Raw genomic sequence first — 6,395 nt, forward strand, 5'->3', positions numbered from 1 at the left:
TTCTGACATAAATGGAGTCTTCATGAGTGAGAACTGACTTAACAGCAGCTGTACTGGTATATTTTGTACTTCCTCCAAAGAAACTCTGCCCGTATTAAACAAAATGCCAAAAGCTTATATCATCAGTGTAAGTATTAAATGAAATAAACCTATACTGGCTTATCAGGGAAGTTGAAAGTTACCTTAGTTTGCATTAATATACCTTCACAACCTTTATATCATGTGATTTTTCAGTTGTTCTCACTAAAGAGGTGGGGAACATTCCCCTGCCCACTTAAATTTGTGTTTACTCCTATGGTTTGCTTTGCCAATGAGATATTAATTTGTTTAACCTGACCAGAGGCTGGAGAAACATGTATGCAACAAGCTGCTTTCACTATGGGAAGACCTTGTTCTCTGGCTAACTTGTTCATCCAGGGAGCAGATCCAACTATAAGGCAAGTCTAACCCCCAGCTTATCTCAAGACTCATGAGGTCATCTGTCAGTGTGTTATATTATGGTGGTTTGAGTGTTCCTATGATTTTGGATAAGGAGCTCTGGTAGCATAGTGCCTAAGGCACTTGACTTTTAACCAGAAGGCTGGTGGTTCAAACGCACCAGCCACTCCTCGGAAGGAAGATGGGGCAATCTTCTTCCGTAATGATACTGTCTCAGAAATCCAAGGAGGGGTCGTTATGAGTCGGGTCCGACTCAGTGGCACATAACAACAATAACAACAACAATAATATGATTTTGGAAGCAATACCCATCGATACTTTAGATATCAGTATTTTAAATACCAGCAGGGTCACTCAAGGCAGACAGGATTTAGCAGAACTTCCATACTAGAATGAAAGACCTCATGATCACCTTCTGGAAATTATCAATGAAAACTCTATGAATCACTACAAAATATTGTCCAATATAGTGCTGAAAGATGAGCCTCCAAGGTTAGAAGGCATTCAAAATGCACAGTGCCAACACAAGGAACTCAAGCATACAAACAATCGTGAAGATAGTTCAAGGCCAGTCAAAGTGTATTTCTGCTGTATATGGGGTCACCATTGAAGCTCAGGTAACAACTAATGTGTGTTATGTTTGTCACAGAGCTTTGTGGTTGTTTGTAATACAGCATTTTTTGTAGTAAGAGATAATTGATACAAAAATTGCTACCAGAAAAGGGGTACCACCACTGTAAAAACATAAAATATCTGATATTGCTTTTTCACTAAGCAGGAGGCCAGGAAGATACTATTAGAGGGGGTTAAGAAAATGCTGAGAGAACTGTTTTAGGAGGCTGAAAAATTAGAAACAAGTGTTTTAGAGTGATGAAATATTGGGTAAAACACATGCCTGAGGTTACTTAGAAGATTGAAAATGTACCTAATGAATTTTTGGAATTGGGCAAAGAGATCTCCAGGAATAATAAAATGTTGACCTTTTAGCTTTGTCCTTTTAGCTGCAAAGATTAAGTTTGTAAGCAGAATGGAGGGGCATAAAAAGTCCAAAACTTGCTAGATTGAAAAATACAAATTTTTCATCTCTACCATCTCCCAGAAGCAACATATTTTAAAAAATAAGATTCAGACTAGAGAGGAAGAATTCTTCAGTATAATGTTCAGGTGCCCATTAAAACATATACACATGGCCTTGTCAGGTTAAAGCTAGAGTTATTATAATTGTGTGGTACCGGTGCCAGAATGGATATAACAGAAGCAAGCATAAAACATACTTGTGTAGAATTTCAAGCAGTGTTCTAGGTACTTGTGAAGCACCAGTTAAAAATACAGACATTCTGCACCCATTTACTTTTGGAAACCCTTGTCATTAAGGGACAGAGACTAATTCCATTCCCTTTGACTTTGCCCTTGATTATTTGCATGATCAATCAAATGAAATGGTGACTTGTATAACCAGTGGAATGCAGCTGACTTCCCAGATAACAACCAGCATGTCCAACCCCATCAATGAGGCATCTTGGATGTACAGCCCAGTGAATCCTTCTGATGACTTCAAGAAGAGGAGAGACCCCGGGAGAACACCACCCACAATAATGTGAACGATAACTAATTGTACTTCAAGTTACTGTGTTTTGGGGTGCTTTATTATAAAATAAGGGATAACTAGAAAGAGATAATGAAGGTTTGAAAAATAAATAAAATAAAAGTGGTGAACAAATGAGAGCCACCAAATGTGGCGATTCAGTGGGCAGAGTGAGAGGGGGACTTGGAATCAGTTTTTGCCTTGTCATTTTTTGGCCAGTACAGATAATAACTTTCTAGATAATTTGGATACATGTTCAGATAAGCCTATTTTTACACTTAATGCACACAATGAGAAGTCTCTGGCCTTGATCTCAGCAGTCAAATCAGTCTGTCATGCGACTGCCTCAGGAGACAAGTATGTGAAGATTCCGGACATATTGGGAGATAGGCCAAGTCTAGATCATGCTGGGGACAGGAAAATGGGTGTCCCTTTTGTTCTTCATGTTGCCTGGATTTGCAATTTATTTACACCTTTGGAGGTGAGAAAGAAGTACTCCAGGTCTGGGACATAAGTAGGGTCCCTTCAGTAAATGAAGCATTTGGAAAAGGAGAGAGGCTTATTCTTGGAAATGTGAGAGGTTCATCTATTAGTGGCCTCTTTGGGAGCAGGAGCTCAGAAAAATCAATGGAATTTTAATGGAGATGATGCAACTTTCTGTTTTGTGTATCTTAACTCAGAGTTTTAAAAGCTAGCCTAAAATTCTTCCATGTTTAGCTGCAGTTAGGCAGTGACTGTGAAATGAGATCCGTTTCCTACTAGCCTGACAATCTTCTCAGCAAGGACAATGTCAGATAAACAAATAAAGCCGGTGTTCCTATTTGCCTTTATAACATTGGGTACATAGGGCTCCTGTTGCACTTGAAATGGATAACTAAAAGGTGTTTAAACAGTTAAAAATAAAAGTTCATATTGTGGCTCTCATAGACTTGTTTCAATTTTCTTCAGTTGCAACTTAAATTGACCTATGAGTAGTGGGTGGTCTGTTCTGTAGTCAGCCTCAGGCTTGTTCTGACTCCTGATATTGAGGTTTTCCATTGTCTCATTCTCCACAGATGTAGTCGATTTGATTCCTGTGTGTTCTCTCTGGCAACGTCTACAAGTATAGTTGTCATTTTTAGTTGTTGAATACAGCATTTACAATGAATAAGTGATTGGTCCCACAAAATTCTCTATCTATCCAGTGTCATTTCTACACTGAGGCCATATTTCTTCCCAACTACCAAAGCTTCTTCTTTATAGTCAACTTCAGCATCCCAATCACCAGTAATTGTCAGTACATCTTGATTTGCATGTTTGGTCTACTTCTGTATTCCTTCCCTCTGTTATGTGGTGTATATTTAGTCCTTTTGTTTAAATGAGAGGTATTACTTTATGCAGGGGTCTTAATTTTAGCTCTAAAGAGATAAGACTGCATGCATGTCATCCTATTTGAAAAGATACTCCCTTGCTGGTAAAGTAATTCTAAATGTATTTCTTTCTGCAGGTCACTTACCAGTTAGGTCATGAGTTTTCGGATTCCACTCAAACTCATTGTCTCTCTCCAGCATCTATAACTTTCATTGCTTTCTCCTAAGTTCTACTCTGATTTTCAAATGATGATTATATTCTACTCAGCGTTTCTGTGCATTTTAAGGAAGAAGTTTTTCTTCGGGTCAGTCATCCATCTTGCTGGAAACTACTTTTCATTTCTTTTTCACTTTGTCAACTACTATTTTAAGAAATACCTATATGAAGGAAATCAGAAGCTGGCTGATTACAGAAGGTTCTCAAATGGCAGGATTACAATAATGGGATATTGCGATGCTTTGCAAGATGAAACGTGAGAATATATGTTCAAATGTGATTCAGGGAATAGAGTCTAGCACTGAAGAGACATTTCCAGCTTTTCAAATTTTGATGTTAAGACTTCACTGTAATTTGTTGGTAACAAATCCAAGTGAATTTGACAGATAATTTTTTAAAGATAAATTAGAACACAGCAGAAAGTATATCTTGCTTTCAGTCTTGTACACAATTCCACAATGAAATTACTCTAGGACTGGGTCTTAGAAATGTACTACTCCAAAACCTTAATTGAACATGTGAAGAAATTCACAAAACATCAGTATCCCTTCACATCAGTTTCTGTGCTTCTACACACATATATTTTTCAGTTTGTGGATTGTCGGTCTAAACTTAAGACTGCTACAATCCTTCATAAACATATTTCAATACAATATATCCAGGATACAATTTTCAATTTGGATAAATTCATAGAAACCTAGATTCTTTTCATTTTACTTTCATACATAGGGAGCAATTGGTAAGCAAATTAATAAACATACTGTCATCCAAAAATTATAACTCTCAGACAAAATTAAACTTTTTCTTTTTTTTTTAATTGTAATTTTTCCTCCAACTCCTATATCCTTGTGTGTGTGTGTGTGTGTGTGTGAGTATGAGTGTGTGAGTGTTTTCACCTTCATGGTGACCCCATGGGATACTACAGAACTTGACTGCTTACACCAAGCAAAAACAAAATATGGTAAAAAAACAAAAAAATAAAATAATAAAAAAAAACACCTTCTAGTTTGTGAATCAAAATTATTGTTAAAGTTTAAAAATAGTGCTGGAGGTAGACAACCATGAAAAAATCTATAGCCATCCAAAATATCAGTCAAGAAGATAGTGTTAATATATAGCAAATAGTTTAGCAGAAAAAAAATTATGGACTGTCGCTGGGAGCTCTGGTAGCATAGTGGCTAAAGGCAATTGACTGCTAACCAGGGGGCTGGCGGTTCAAATCCACCAGCAACTCCTCGGAAGGAAGATGGGGCAATCTACTTCCGTAGTGATACTGCCTCGGAAACCCAAGGAGGGGTCGCTATGAGTCACGTCCGACTCGACGGCACATAACAACAACATAGTCATTTAATATTTTGTTTACTCTGTTTCTTATATGTTTAAGTAACACTGTTCTCCTCACCCACCCTTTAGAAGTGAAGAAAATATGTTTTCCAAAGAAAATCACTAACATCGTAAGAATTAAAGAACAAATGTTAATACCCAAGGGCAGATACTTTAACAGATTGATTTCCTATACATGAATGAGGAGATCAGAGACTATAGCCTTCAATATGGATTCCATCTCAACATAAAGAAAACAAAAATCCTCACAACTGGACCAATAAGTAATATTATGATAAATGGAGAAAAGAATGAAGTTGTCAAAGGTTTATGGAAGCAGCAGCCAAAAAATCAAGCAACCAGTTTCATAGGCAGAACTGCTACAAAAGATCACTTTGAAGTGTTTAAGAGCAAATATGTCACTTGGAAAACTAGGATGCACCTGACCCAAACCATGGTATTTTCATTAGCCTCATATTTACAAAAGAATCGATGCATTTAAATTGTGGTGTTGGCAAAGAATCTTGAAAGAACCATGACTGTTAGAAGAAGAAATAAATCTGTCTTGGAGGATGTACAGGAGAATGTTCCTTATAAGTGAGACTGGACAGACTTCATATCACATATTTTGGTTGTGTAGTCAGAAAGGACCAGTCCTTGGAGAAGGATAGCATTCCAGGTAAAGCAGAGAGCTAGCAAAAAAGGGCAAGACCCTCAACGAGATGGACTGACACAGCAGCTGTGACGACGGGCTCAACCACGGCAACAACTATGAGGATGCTATAGGGTCCGTCAGTGTTTGACTCTGCGGTACACAGGGTAGCTCCACTTCTGGAACTGGTTCACTTTAAGCCTAATGGACAGGCAAAAAGGACCACAATCTACAGGGTTCCCAAGCATCTTATTTGCCTAGTCCCACCTGCACAAGGGTTTTAAGCATCATATTTGGATTGTTTAGTAGGCAAGCCAATCCCCTTGGTGGGCAAAAAAAAAAAAAAACCTCACAGTCACCAAGTTGGTTCCAGTTCATAGCAAACCCTCCTTGTATTTTCAAGGCATTCTTGCTATGAAAGTAGATTGCCAGTCTTCCTTCTGAGGAGTGGCTGGTGGGTTTGAACTGCCAGGCTTCTTTCTGGTTAGCAGTCAAATGCCTTAGGCACTATGCCACTAGAGGTCCTTTATATATACATATTATATATATATATACACACACACATACACTATAAAAGACATAATTGAAACACTGATAATTTCAAAACACTATGCATGTTATATATATGAATTATAATTAATAATTCTACCAATTATAAATGATATACCAATTATAATTAATAAAAAGTACTATACCAGATGATATTGCAGCTCTTTCCCAGTCCTATTTTGTGAGCCTTTTAGCCTAAACGGACTATTCCTAAAGTTGCACGGTAATGTACCAAACAGTGTTTCTTTGCTATTCAGAAGGTTTTCCCTGGCCAATTCTTTC

At 37.6% G+C, this 6,395-nt stretch overlaps 1 pseudogene; it reads left to right on the top strand.

The window, feature by feature from the left end:
- Window positions 1–947: 947 nt before the first annotated feature.
- On the top strand, window positions 948–2,662 carry LOC122150763 (annotated as a pseudogene).
- Window positions 2,663–6,395: the final 3,733 nt, after the last annotated feature.

Source organism: Orycteropus afer, unplaced genomic scaffold, assembly GCF_000298275.1.
Source record: "Orycteropus afer afer isolate SDZICR_OR568_19922 unplaced genomic scaffold, OryAfe1.0 scaffold00226, whole genome shotgun sequence".
Taxonomy (NCBI): Eukaryota; Metazoa; Chordata; class Mammalia; order Tubulidentata; family Orycteropodidae; genus Orycteropus; species Orycteropus afer.